The sequence below is a fragment of the Lepisosteus platostomus genome, chromosome 5 (genome assembly GCF_059453375.1).
Source record: "Lepisosteus platostomus isolate fLepPlt1 chromosome 5, fLepPlt1.hap1, whole genome shotgun sequence".
NCBI lineage: Eukaryota > Metazoa > Chordata > Actinopteri > Semionotiformes > Lepisosteidae > Lepisosteus > Lepisosteus platostomus.
This window is the reverse complement of record NC_142615.1, coordinates 55,059,286-55,073,477: the sequence shown is the minus strand read 5'-3', so window position 1 is coordinate 55,073,477 and position 14,192 is coordinate 55,059,286. Positions and strand designations below refer to the sequence as shown.

Genomic DNA, 14,192 nt, shown 5'->3' with positions numbered 1-14,192 from the left:
CCCAGGACAGGAACCAGTCCATCACATGACAAACACACACTCACTCACACACCCTGGACAGGACAGCACTCCATCACAGGACACACACACACCAGGGCCAGTTTTCCCAGAAGCCACACCCTGGACAGGAACCAGTCCATCACATGACAAACACACACTCACTTACACACCCTGGACAGGACAGCACTCCATCACAGGACACACACACACCAGGGCCAGTTTTCCCAGAAGCCAATTAGCCCAAAAGCCTGTCTTTGGACCCGGAGAACACAGGGAGAACATGCAGACTCCACACAGACAGCCCCCCGGGTCCAGACCCGAGCCCGGAGCCCCCCCGCGCTGAACCCCTCTGTACAGACGGCCGCACACAGCTCCGTTGTTCCCGATTCCCGAGGTGATCTGTTAAAAGAAGCCGGTGTGTTGCCTCCAGGTGACATTTCCTACTGGAGTCAGGACAGGAGGCTCTTCTGTACACAGAAGGGGGTGGGGGTGAGGAACAAGCCGCCCAGCCCTGTGGTTGAAGCCGATACCCCGGCTTCTCTCCAGACACAGCTGGGTGAGCTCCTCCAGTCAGTACAGGGGGCTCTACTGTACACAGAGGGTGGCGGGGGTGTGGAACAACTCCTTTGTTCGGGGCCTTGGGGCATTCTTGTTGTGAAAGGCGCTATATAAAAAAACTGAATTGAAATTGAATCTTACAGGTTTGGGTTTTTCGGAGATCTTGTCAGAGATCTTGTCTGACGTGCCATTTCAAAAACGTAACGACACTCCTCACGTCTGAGCGCCGCCTGTCTGTGACGTAACGTATGCTTACACAACCATGACGGTTTCATCATGGACAGCACGAAAGCCCGAAAAGTGGTTGACGTTTTAATTTGGCAACGCCACGATGGATCCCAGTTTTTTTTTTATTTTGGGGGCCAAAGAGGACAAAAAAGGAAACGTCTGGAGGTGGATCGATGGTCATCTCTGCGGTTGTTCTGATGTTCTGGAAAAAACAAAACAAAAAAAAAAAACGGCTCGCTTGCCCGGTCGTGTAGTGTTTCCACACCCCACGCAAATCAACTTCTCTTCGCCCCCGGGGGCTCGTCGCCCGCCGCACCCCTCTCACGTGATAGGGGCTTCCCCCGGCTTTGACGTACTTACCCCACCCCCTTCGGCCAACATCATACCGAAGGTCGCGCTTCGGGCCGCGGCGATGTTGACGGACTGTCTTGTAGCGTGAGAAGGGTTTAAATTTCGACTTAAGGAGTTGGCCATCGTTATATTTCACGAGGTATCATACGGGGGGAAAAAGAACATTTATATTTATCAACCTACTAGTAATACTGGGTGGATGTCACGTTCCCCAAAGTTCAGTGCCTCTCTCTAATAAAGTAGAAACGCGACATTAAACTCCGTTCGAAACGGGAGAAATCACCAGGACACGATACAACGTCCGGAAAAGAAAAAAAGAACTCCTATTCCCATTTGTAATGACCCCGTCGTGTTTTTCCCGGTGTGCGCTTATCTTTCGGAGACCGTTTCTCTCTGGTGTTGTTTTGCTGTTGGAATAAATGCCGAGGTGACCCTTCTGTGTGGAGTCTGCGTGTTCTCTCCAGCGGGTCGTTTCCTCCACCGCAGGGGCTGGTCGAACCTGGGTCTCCCAATCATCACAGAAGTGTGTGTCGTTTTGGGTGGTGGTGGGGGGGTGCATCGGGGATACTGCGCCCCAAGGGGGTGACCTCTCACCTTACTCCGGACGAAGGGAGAAGACCTGTACCTTCACGAGGGGAGAAGCTGATATTCACCCCTACTTCTCTCCAGAAACACCCCGGGATTGTTAACGAGCACAGAGAGTCAGGACCTCGGTTTTACGTCTCATCCGAAGGACGGCGCCTGTTTACAGTTCAGTCCCCCGTCACTATACTGGGGCATCAGGACCCACACAGACCGCAGGGTGAGAGCGCCCCCTGCTGGCCCCACTCACACCTCTCCCAGCAGCAACCTTGGGGGGGGGGGGGGAGGGAAAAAACCAAAAGCTAAACAGATTTTTTTTTAAAAAAATTTATTGATGCTTAACAAAAGGTCATCAGTCCAGTCTGGGGCCCCTCAGCTTCAGTCCAGACCAGTCTGGGGCCCCTCAGCTTCAGTCCAGTCTGGGGCCCCTCAGCTTCAGTCCAGTGCAGTCTGGGGTCCCTCAGCTTCAGTCCAGACTGGGGTCCCTCAGCATCGGTCCAGCACAGTCTGGGGTCCCTCAGCTTCAGTCCAGCACAGACTGGGGTCCCTCAGCTTCGGTCCAGTCTGGGGTCCCTCAGCTTTGGTCCAGCACAGACTGGGGTCCCTCAGCTTCGGTCCAGTCTGGGGTCCCTCAGCTTCGGTCCAGCACAGCCTGAGGTCCCTCAGCTTTGGTCCAGTCCAGTCTGGGGCCTCTCAGCTCCAGTCTAGTCCAGTCTGGGGCCCCTCAGCTCCAGTCCAGTCCAGTCTGGTGTCCCTCAGCTCCAGTGCTGTCCAGTCTGGGGTCCCTCAGCTTCAGACCAGCACAGTCTGGGGTCCCTCAGCTTCGGTCCAGCATAGACTGGGGTCCCTCAGCTTCGGTCCAGCACAGTCTGGGGTCCCTCAGCTTCAGTCCAGACTGGGGTCCCTCAGCTTCGGTCCAGCACAGTCTGGTGTCCCTCAGCTCCTGTCCAGTCCAGTCTGGGGTCCCTCAGCTTCGGTCCAGCACAGTCTGGGGTCCCTCAGCTTCGGTCCAGTCTGGTGTCTCTCAGCTCCGGTCCAGTCCAGTCTGGGGTCCCTAGGCTGCAGTCCAGTCGTCTGGGTCCCTCAGCTCCGGTCCAGTCCAATTCAGTCCAGTCCAGTCCAGATCTTAGCAGGCACAGAACCAGGAAAGGAACCTGGAAAGAATATTGTTATTGCAGGTGTGAGGGACACAGACACAGACGTCACCATGACATCAAACAGCAAGAGGAGACTCCTCCTTGAATCACAGACACGACCGGGCGGCGCCCCCCTGTCTGCTCACCTGCACCTCCTCTTCCTCTTCTTGTCCTTCCCGGCAGCCTGCTCCTCCTCTCCCTCGCTCTTCCTCTCCTGACCCACGGTCTCCGCCGCCTCCATCGGCTCGTCCTGATCATCTGTCTCCACTGACACGCAGCTCAGAGAGTTTAAAAAGACGCACCAGCGCTTCTGAAGCAGAGACAGGAGAGTCACATTAAGAGTCGGACTGGACACTCCAGTACATGAACACTGCACTGGGAGAGAACGGTTGATACAGACACACTGACTGGACACTCCAGGACATGAACACTGCACTGAGAGAGAGAGGGGTTCATACACACACACTGACTGGACACTCCAGTACATGAACACTGCACTGAGAGAGAGAGAGGTTCATACAGACACACTGACTGGACACTCCAGTACATGAACACTACACTGAGAGAGAGAGGGGTTCACACACACACACTGACTGGACACTGGACAGGAGTAAAGAGAGGATCAGAGCATTACCCACCTTCTTTTTCTTCTGTCTCACAGGAGGTGGTGATTGGACCTCCTCCAGCTGGAGTCCGAGGAGGGAGAGAGGGGGCAGGAGAGGGACAGCACAGGGAGAGAAAGAGAGAGACAGGTGAGTCAAGTGTCCCAAGAGTACAGAGACTCTGCTGAGATCACACTCGCAGTGAGTGACACCGACACTAACCAGCCTCAGGACAGCACTGCTAGAGCACCACAACCCAGACTCAACCACATCACAGCACAGATCAAACAGCAATATCTCACACATTGGGACACACACACACAAATACAACATAAACTGGAATGCTACAGAACCTTAAACAGACAATACACACTAGCTGAATATTTGACCAAAATAAAAAATAACAAACAGAAACAGACCCTGACGAAGTACAGGCTCAGTGACCACAACTTGGCCATAGAAACTGGGCGACACAGGCAGACCTGGCTGCCCAGAGAGGACAGGCTGTGCTCCCACTGCCAGCGGGGAGAAATAGAGACAGAGGTGCACTTCCTACTGCACTGTGACAGATACTCTGGGATTAGAGAAACATTCTTCCCGAAATTCAGAAATCTAATCCCAGAGTTCCCACACCTGCCAGAATCACAACGGGTCCCAATCCTACTGGGAGAGGGAGGAGGGAACTCAGTTGATCTGGCAGCCCAGTATGTGATCTCCTGTCACAGCCTGAGGAACAGTGAGTCTGTCTCCCAATAATGCTCCAGCCGCCTACAGTATATGTCAATATTTTATAATATGTCTTTGTTGTAAATGTCTGTAACATGTCTGCTTTACGCAGAGAGTGGCGGGGGTTGGATATCAAGGCCTGACGATACCGCATTATGCAGAGAGTGGAGGGGTGGGATGTCAGGGCCTGACGACACTGCTTTATGCAGAGAACGGAGGGGTGGGTGTCAGGGCCATACGACACTTCTTTATTCAGAGAGTGGAGGGGGTGGGATGTCAGGGCTAGATGACACTGCTTTACACAGAGAGTGGAGAGGTGGGTGTCAAGGCTATACGACAGTGCTTTCCGCAGAGAGTGGTGGGGGTGTGATGTCAGGGCCATAGGACAGTGCTTTACACAGAGAGTGGTGGGGGTGGGATGTCAGGGCCATATGACACTGCTTTACACAGAGAGTGGCGGGGCTAGGATGTCAGGGCCATATGACACTGCTTTACACAGAGAGTGGTGGGGGTGGGATGTCAGGGCTTGACGACACTGCTTTATGCAGAGAGTGGAGGGGTGGGATGTCAGGGCTATACGACATTTCTTTACGCAGGGAGTGGCAGGGGTGGGATGTCAGGGCCTGACGATACTACTTTACACAGTTAGTGGTGGGGATGGGATGTCAGGGCCATACGACACTTCTTTACGCAGAGAGTGGCAGGGCTTGACGACACTGCTTTATGCAAAAAATGGAGGGGTGGGTGTCAGGGCTATATGACAGTGCTTTCCGCAGAGAGTGGTGGGGGTGTGATGTCAGGGCCATACAGCAGTGCTTTACACAGAGAGTGGTGGGGGTGTGATGTCAGGGCTTGACAACACTGCTTCATGTAGAGAGTGGAGGGGAGGGTTTCAGGGCCATAAAACACTGCTTTATGCAGAGAGTGGAGGGATTGGTGTCAGGGCCATATGACACTACTTTACACAGAGAGTGGTGGGAGTGGGATGTCAGGCCCTGACGACACTGCTTTATTCAAAGAGTGGAGGGGTGGGTGTCAGGGCTATACGACAGTGCTTAATGCAGAGAGTGGAGGGTTGGGTGTCAGGGCTATACGACAGTGCTTTCCGCAGAGAGTGGTGGGGGTGTGATGTCAGAGCCATACGACACTTCTTTACGCAGGGAGTGGCAGGGGTGGGATGTCAGGGCCTGACGATACTTATTTACGCAGAGAGTGGCAGGGGTGGGATGTCAGGGCCTGAAGATACTGCTTTTCTCAGAGAGCGGAGGAGGTGGGATACGACCTCTCAGTGGGGCCAGCAGGGGGCACTCACCCTGCGGTCTGTGTGGGTCTTAATGCCCCAGTGTAGAGACGGGTGACACGATCTGGCCCACCAGCGACGAGCAGGTTACCAGATCTAGACAAAGGGAGCAACTCTTAGTCGTATGAGCTTAGTCACACATCGCAGCGATTAAAAAAACAAAACAAACATATTATGTCTGTTACTAACGACTTTTTTTTCCTACATTGAAAGTCACTTTCCCGGGTGATTTTCTAGCACGACTGGGGCTCTTCATTTCTCCTCGGTGTCTCATCGCGGGCGGATTTGAAACAGACCACAGAAGGTGGTCACACACTATATTATTATTTAGAGACAGGCTCACTGTCTGTATCTCAGGCTGGGACAGTAAATCACACTGTATTATTATTATTATTAATATTATTGAGAGTCTGGCTCACTGTTCCCCAGGCTGGGACAGGAGATCACATACTGTATTATTATTGAGAGACAGGCTCACTGTTCCTCAGGCTGGGACAGGAGATCCCACACTGTATTATTATTATTGAGAGACAGGCTTACTCTCTGTTCCTCAAGCTGAGACAGGACGTCACATACTATATTATTATTGATTGACAGGCTCACTGTTCCTCAGGCTGGGACAGGAGATAACACACTGTATTATTATTATTGAGAGACGGGCTCACTGTCTGTTCCTCAGGCTGGGACAGGAGATCACACACTGTATTATTATTATTGAGAGACAGGCTCACTGTCTGTTCCTCAGGCTGGGACAGAGGATCACACACTGTATTATTATTATTTAGAGAGAGGCTCACTGTCTGTTCCTCAGAGTTGGACAGGAGATCCCACACTGAATTATTATTATTGAGAGACAGGCTCACTGTCTGTTCCTCAGGCTGGGACAGAGGATCACACACTGTATTATTATTATAGAGAGACAAGCTCACTGTATGTTCCCCAGGCTGGGTCAGGAGCTCACACAGTATTATTATAATTATTGAGAGACAGTCTCACTGTCTGTTCCTCAGTCTGGGACAGGAGATTACACACTGTATTATTAGTATTGAGAGACAGGCTCACTGTCTGTTCCCCAGGCTGGGACAGGAGATAACACTGTATTATTATTGAGAGACAAACTCACTGTCTGTTCCTCAGGCTGGGACAGTAGGTCACACTGTATTATTATTATTGAGAGTGTGGCTCACTGTTCCCCAGGCTGGGACAGGAGATCCCACACTGTATTATTATTATTTAGAGACAGTCTTACTCTCTGTTCCTCAAGCTGAGACAGGACATCACATACTGTATTATTATTGATTGACAGGCTCACTGTTCCTCAGGCTGGGACAGGAGATCACACACTGTATTATTATTATTGAGAGACAGTCTCACTGTCTGTTCCTCAGTCTGGGACAGGAGATTACACACTGTATTATTATTATTGAGAGACAAACTCACTGTCTGTTCCTCAGGCTGGGACAGTAGGTCACACTGTATTATTATTATTGAGAGTCTGGCTCACTGTTCCCCAGGCTGGAACAGGATATCCCACACTGTATTATTATTATTTAGAGACAGACTCACTGTCTTTTCCTCGGTCTGGGACAGATGGTCACACACTGTATTATTATTGAGACAGGCTCACTGTCTGTTCCTCAGGCTGGGACAGTAGATCACGTTGTATTATTATAATTAATATTATTGAGAGTCTGGCACACTGTTCCCCAGGCTGGGACAGGAGATCCCACACTGTATTATTATTATTTTGAGACAGGCTCACTGTTTGTTCCTCAGGCTGGGACAGGAGATCACACACTGTATTATTATTATTGAGAGAGAGGCTTACTCTCTGTTCCTCAGGGGGAGACAGGACATCACATACTGTATTATTATTGATTGACAGGCTCATTGTTCCTCAGGCTGGGACAGGAGATCAGACACTGTATTATTATTATAGTGAGACAGGCTCACTGTATATTCCCCAGGCTGGGACAGGAGGTCATATATTATATTATTATTATAGAGAGACAGGCTCACTGTATGTTCCACAAGCTGAGACAGGAATTCACACTGTATTATTATTATTGAGAGACAGACTCACTATCTTTTCCTCAGTCTGGGACAGTTGGTCACATACTGTATTATTATTACTGAGAGTCTGGCTCACTGTTCCCCTGGCTGGGACAGGAGATCACACACTGTATTATTATTATTGAGAGACAGGCTTACTCTCTGTTCCACAGGCTGAGACAGGACATCACATATTGTATTATTATTATTGATTGACAGGCTCACTGTTCCTCAGGCTGGGGCAGGAGATAACACACTGTATTATTATTATTGAGAGACGGGCTCACTGTCTGTTCCTCTGGCTGGGACAGGGGATCACACACTGTATTATTTTTATTGAGAGACAGGCTCACTGTCTGTTCCTCAGGCTGGGACAGAGGATCACACACTGTATTATTTTTATTGAGAGACAGGCTCACTGTCTGTTCCTCAGGCTGGGACAGAGGATCACACACTGTATTATTATTGAGAGACAGGCTGGCTGACTGTCTGTTCCTCAGGCTGGGACAGGACATCCCACACTGTATTACTATTATTGACAGATAGGCTCACTGTGTCTTCGCTTGGGCTTGAACAGGAGATCACACACTGGATTATTATTATTGAGAGACAGGCTCACTGTCTTTTCCTCAGGCTGGGACAGGAGGACATACACTGTATTATTATTATTGAGAGACAGTCTCACTGTCTGTTCCTCAGGCTGGAGCAGGAGATCACATACTGTAATATTATTATTGATTGACAGGCACACTGTTCCTCAGGCTGGGACAGGAGATAACACACTGTATTATTATTATTGAGAGACCGGCTCACTGTCTGTTCCTCTGGCTGGGACAGGGGATCACACACTGTATTATTTTTATTGAGAGACAGGCTCACTGTCTGTTCCTCAGGCTGGGACAGAGGATCACACACTGTATTATTTTTATTGAGAGACAGGCTCACTGTCTGTTCCTCAGGCTGGGACAGAGGATCACACACTGTATTATTATTGAGAGACAGGCTGGCTGACTGTCTGTTCCTCAGGCTGGGACAGGACATCCCACACTGTATTACTATTATTGACAGATAGGCTCACTGTGTCTTCGCTTGGGCTTGAACAGGAGATCACACACTGGATTATTATTATTGAGAGACAGGCTCACTGTCTTTTCCTCAGGCTGGGAGAGGAGGACATACACAGTATTATTATTATTGAGAGACAGTCTCACTGTCTGTTCCTCAGGCTGGAGCAGGAGATCACATACTGTAATATTATTATTGATTGACAGGCACACTGTTCCTCAGGCTGGGACAGGAGATCGCACCCTGTATTATTATTATTGACAGATAGGCACACTGTGTCGTCGTTTGGGCTGGGACAGGAGATCACACACTGTATTATTATTACTGAGAGAGAGGCTCACTGTCTGTTCCTCAGGCTGGGACAGGAGATCACACACTGTATTATTAGTATTGAGAGACAGGCTCTCTGTCTGTTCCTCAGGCTGGGACAAGAGATCACACACTGTATTATTATTATTGTGAAACAGGCTCACGGTTTTTTTTCCCGGGCTGGGAGAGAAGATCACACTGTATTATTATTATTATTGAGAGACATGCTCACTGTTTGTTCCTCAGACTGGGACAGGACATCCCACACTGTATTACTATTATTGACAGATAGGCTCACTGTGTCTTCGCTTGGGCTTGAACAGGAGATCACACACTGGACGCGGAGCCGATCATTTGCAATTGGGCTGTGCCGACAGACCAGGACGAGCTCTGTCGGCTCAAAAGCAGCGCAGGACCTGCAAGAACAACAGAAAGATTAGCATCCAGCGGGGGCTTCATAGTGAGCCCAAGATCTCATCAAGAATCGGCTCCAGCAACAGGGCTGGGCGCATTGTTCCATTCTCCGACCACTCTCGGTGTAAACAAGTCCCTCCTGGTCTCTGCTTGAATTGCACTTTCCTGCGTTTGCTTTGGTGTAACTGGCTTCCCCTGCATGGGCGAATGTGTAGAAGATCCTTAGTAAGTCATTGAAGAAAACCGAGAAGAGGTCGGAGTGGCCTCTGTCGTTCATCAACAATCCAGTCAGGCAGTACTCCTCTGTAAAGCGCCGTTCGTTCACATCGATTGGCTTTTTTTTGCCTTCATTCGTACAAGTAGTAAAAGCAGACGCCCCTATTCTGCCGTGACTCGGTTGCGGCTACAACGCAAAGTACTGACCACTATACGATCACGGCGAGTTACCGAGACACACGTGGCAGGGCGGAAAAGGTGTGCTCTCTTCGTGTGACATAATTCGGAAAAGTCCTGACGTTGCATTTCAACTGAGCCCCAGTATACATCGACCCTTCGACACTCTGAGTGACAACTCTCTTGCGTGTTTTCTCATATTTATGTAGTTTGCTTGCATGATGCCCGGAACAGCGGGGTTGTGTGTTCCCATATGGTCTAGCGGTTAGGATTCCTGGTTTTCACACAGGCGGCCCGGGTTCGACTCCCGGTATGGGAACGTGTCCGTTTTGCCTCCTGCTTTCCAAAAGATCAGCACCGTGTACGAAAGAGCCGCATTAAAACCGCTCGAACATGCAAAACGTGCGAGAAGAGGGGGCGCTTGTTTCCAACCGAAACTTCTCGCATGTGAGACGAGCTGATCATCGCTGTGGGAGTGTTACTCTGGTAGACAGGGCTGACCTTCGGCAATAGGATTTATACTCTCCAAGATGGTATTTGCACTTTCTGGAGAGGCGATTTTCTCCACTTCAGTAGCCCGATTTCGTCGATTGCGTGGAGAGGGCTGTAGAATGTGGCGCCGCCTTTCCTGCTCCATCCATGACAGGCGTGCTGGTCTCTGGAGAGAGAGCACGGTCCATCAGCGCACTCCAATAAAGGCACTGGAAGCAGCTGAATCGCATTGGCGAAGCTCAGCGCTGGGCCGCTGGGCACGTCTTACCACCGTTTCCGTAGTGTAGTGGTTATCACGTTCGCCTCACACGCAAAAGGTCCCTGGTTCGAAACCGGGCAGAAACAGCCTTCTTTTGTCGCCACACACAAAAGGGGATTGGGGATTCGCCTAGCGCTGTGATCGAACAGACCCACTCACCTCTTAGTGTGGCGGGATCTGCACAGTGCATGTCGCAGCGCATCCTGCTTTCACTTCAATGCGCGTCCTGATGTACCCCGGTCTCCCGCGTGACAGGTGGGGACAGGTGACAGGTCCTATACTAACGAGGAAGACATCGCTCTCTCCGACCCCCGGCATCATGTCCCGACCCACCGTGCTGGAAGCCGACGCGTGCTGTGATTCCTTTACGGAGCAGAAATGACAACCGAGGAGCCGAGAGATCATTTCAGCATTTCGCGTCTGAACGGAAAACACAGACGACCAACTCGGAATGACTTGCCTTTGACGCTTCTCAAAGCGTTCTTTGTGCATCGAACAGACCCACTCACCTCTTATTGTGGCGGGATCTGCACAGTGCATGTCGCAGCGCTTCCTGCTTTCACTTCAATGTGCTTCCTGATGTCGAGTCGTGTGCCGTGCGGAGGCTCTGAAAGCGCGAGCAATGAAGGTGCACGGCGCTGTGGAAAGAAACACAGAGAAGTGAAAGCAAAAGGAGGTAGAAAGCTCCTGACAGCCGCTTCCTCTTCCCCCCCTTGCATTTTTCCCGTCTTGTTGTGCTAGCTGACAACGGCATGAAGAGGAAAACGGAGAAACCGTTTTTTTTATTTGAACAACAAAAATAAATATTATACAAAAAAGAGCACATGTGACGTATCAATAACATCGTCAGGGGCACGTGCTATAATCCAACTACACTTTCTGAAAATTCTACTGTCCAGACAAATGTACATGCTGATCTGCACTGAGCTGCTCAATTGAAATCCAGAAGGCAACACAGCCGCGCTCCTATACCAAGAGCCAAACCTGGACCGCCTGGGTAAAAAAACAGGAAACCTAAGCACTTATCCATAGTGACAGCTTTTGAAAAGGAGCTCTAATATTCACAAATACGAAGACAAGGTTTAAAATACTCCATAGGTTTAAAATTCAGGAATATGAATGGTCAATTGTTTACAATTGGAGCTTTTATGTTTCGTATGATTTAGTGACTTTTTTTACAACATGTAGAAAAAAACAGCACACCTAAATGACAAAGCCTTAGAACTACAGAGAAAAACAAATTGCGTTTAAAGTAAGTTTAAAGGCTCGAGATAACAGTGCAATATAAACGCAAATGTTTGTCGTCTTTGTGGCGCTTACTTTTTGTTGCTTTATCGAATTTCATGCAGTTTATTTCTGACATAAGACATAACAAGCTTGTGTATTTATGAAAAAAAAGCAGGGCAACAATTTACGTTAAATGCACATATAGTAAATGTATTTTCTCATATAATGGTGTGTTTTTTTTGTCTAAAAATCGTTCATGAATGGTTTAACAGACACTTTGCATGATTAAAAAAATATATTTATGAATCTTAATGTTTTATACAATAACGTTTTATTGTGAACATCGGCCCTGTTTATCAATATCACCAGTACAGTTCTGGATTTTATTCTGCCTTCCTACGCACATATGAATTTCCTTTCACTCAACAGCTCGCATGTGTGGTACTGTAGCTTATTAGCGCCAGGGAGAAAAAGAACGTCGTTGGCTTTTAAATGATGAACCATTTGCGTTTATACAAAATGACAAAACGTTGTCGCTGACATTTGGCCATACTCTGTTTAAACACCTGTTGTTTTCTCTAATATTGGCTCCTGTGCTTCGGACCATTTATGAGAGGAGAAGACACTGAAAAAGTCGTGAGAAAGTGGATTTTACACCTGTGCCAGTGCTGTAGTGGTATCATACAGACGCCCATACAAATCCATCACAAGCTGGAAGCTCTGGAAGGCAACATAAAAGATTGCTCTGTCCGTTGGTGGATGAGGTATGCTCGTTTTTTTCAATGTAAAATGTAATGTACAAAGATCAAATTTGATTCAAAATCCACGAGAGGAAGGGAAGATATCACTTAAAAAAATAAGAACTGAATATTTGGATCCGGGACCTCATACTTATCAAATTATTAAAATAATACTTATTAAAATATCAGATTGTGTTTCTGCAACATTTCGTGCACAGGACGCCGTATTTAACAATAAAAAAACAGTCACAACGAGGGCTTTACACGCAGTCCTGGGTATTTTCCCCTTTTATATTTTTGCCACTTTATATCGAACCTGTTACACTCCCAAAAGTGCAGAGTAGCTTGTAAATAAAAATGTACAATTCACCGCTGGTATAAACAGATGTGGGCCTTGTTTGCCTTTGTAAGCATTTGTTTAAAAAATAAGTTCACAATACGTTAAAAACACAAAAAAACACAAATTTAATCATATAACGATACAAACTCAATACCAAATCATTATGCCAATTAAGTACCTATCCTTTGAAAACAGAGAACACCTTTATATCTACAAAAAAAAACGTGACATTTGTGTATACTTTTGAATTACAATGCAGGCAGAGTAGTCCTCTGAATTCAAAGATCAGATTTTGGCCAAAACAAGACAATCAGACGGGAGTTGAATTCGGAACAAGAGCCTCTGCTTCGTGGTTTATTGAGCTTTTGATCAACGTCTGAGTTAAAAAAAAATTGCTATTTCAACTCTTTGATTGAAGTACACAAGAAACACATTCCTCCAAGCCAGAGTCAAACCAGCAACCTAAGGATTCTTCATTATTGCCACTACAGTCCTCTGCTCTATCAACTGAGCTATCTGTTTCTGGCACATACTGCCCAATGTTGTGCAATGTTTTGGGTGATTTAAATCACAGTTCGACATCAGGTTTTCAACTCGTTTCCTTAGTCTTGTTTACCTTGAATTTAAGCCACGAATCAGGTTTCTACAGTATGAGCTTCTGGAGATATTACAAAATGTTTGATGGGGCATCAATCATTCCAGGCGGATATTGACACCTTTTTTTCTCGAGGGATCATATTAAACATTTCATTAGGATCGAGAGGAGGATCGCCATGAGACACAAAACAGTTTCTTTCTGTCTTTCTTAGAAAGTAGCATTTGTGCTACATTAATAATATTTTCGTGGAAATATAGAAGTTGTAATTTTTAAAACTTATATTTGAATCAAAATGTGGTTTTGAGTTAAATATTAGCGTGTTCATGGAATTAGTTTGTGTTTGTCATTACTATATATATATAGCCATGTTACCAGAATTTGTAGCTGAAGTTTAATACTTGTGTTTTTTATGATGATTAGCCATTTGTTTATTACAATATTGTATAAAATGCATAATTTGAACTATATATTTTTCAGGGGTGAATAATTGTATATTCTCAGAATAAATTTCTAGACCAAATCATTGGCTTGATTTACTAGTTTCTACAACTATGAGACCTATCTTTGATGTATAATAGACCTTTAACTATATAGGTATAATAGTCCTCTAAATGTTTCCGTATAATAAAACTCCAACCATTTATGTATAATGGACATACTGTATAATCAGAGATGTGTAATTGACGTATAATGATATACGTATATTAAAATTTCATTCTAGACCAATTACGGACCACATTTATACATCTAAGGTATGTGTTTAATCAATGTACTGTACATCAGGAAAATAAAGCATATGCTCAGTAGAGGGGTTGTCATA

At 47.2% G+C, this 14,192-nt stretch overlaps 1 non-coding gene across 1 annotated transcript; it reads left to right on the top strand.

Annotated features, from left to right (window-relative positions):
- Nucleotides 1–9,963: 9,963 nt before the first annotated feature.
- Nucleotides 9,964–10,035, top strand: trnae-uuc (transfer RNA glutamic acid (anticodon UUC)). The gene has a single exon. It is a non-coding gene; the product is annotated as a tRNA-Glu (tRNA).
- Nucleotides 10,036–14,192: the final 4,157 nt, after the last annotated feature.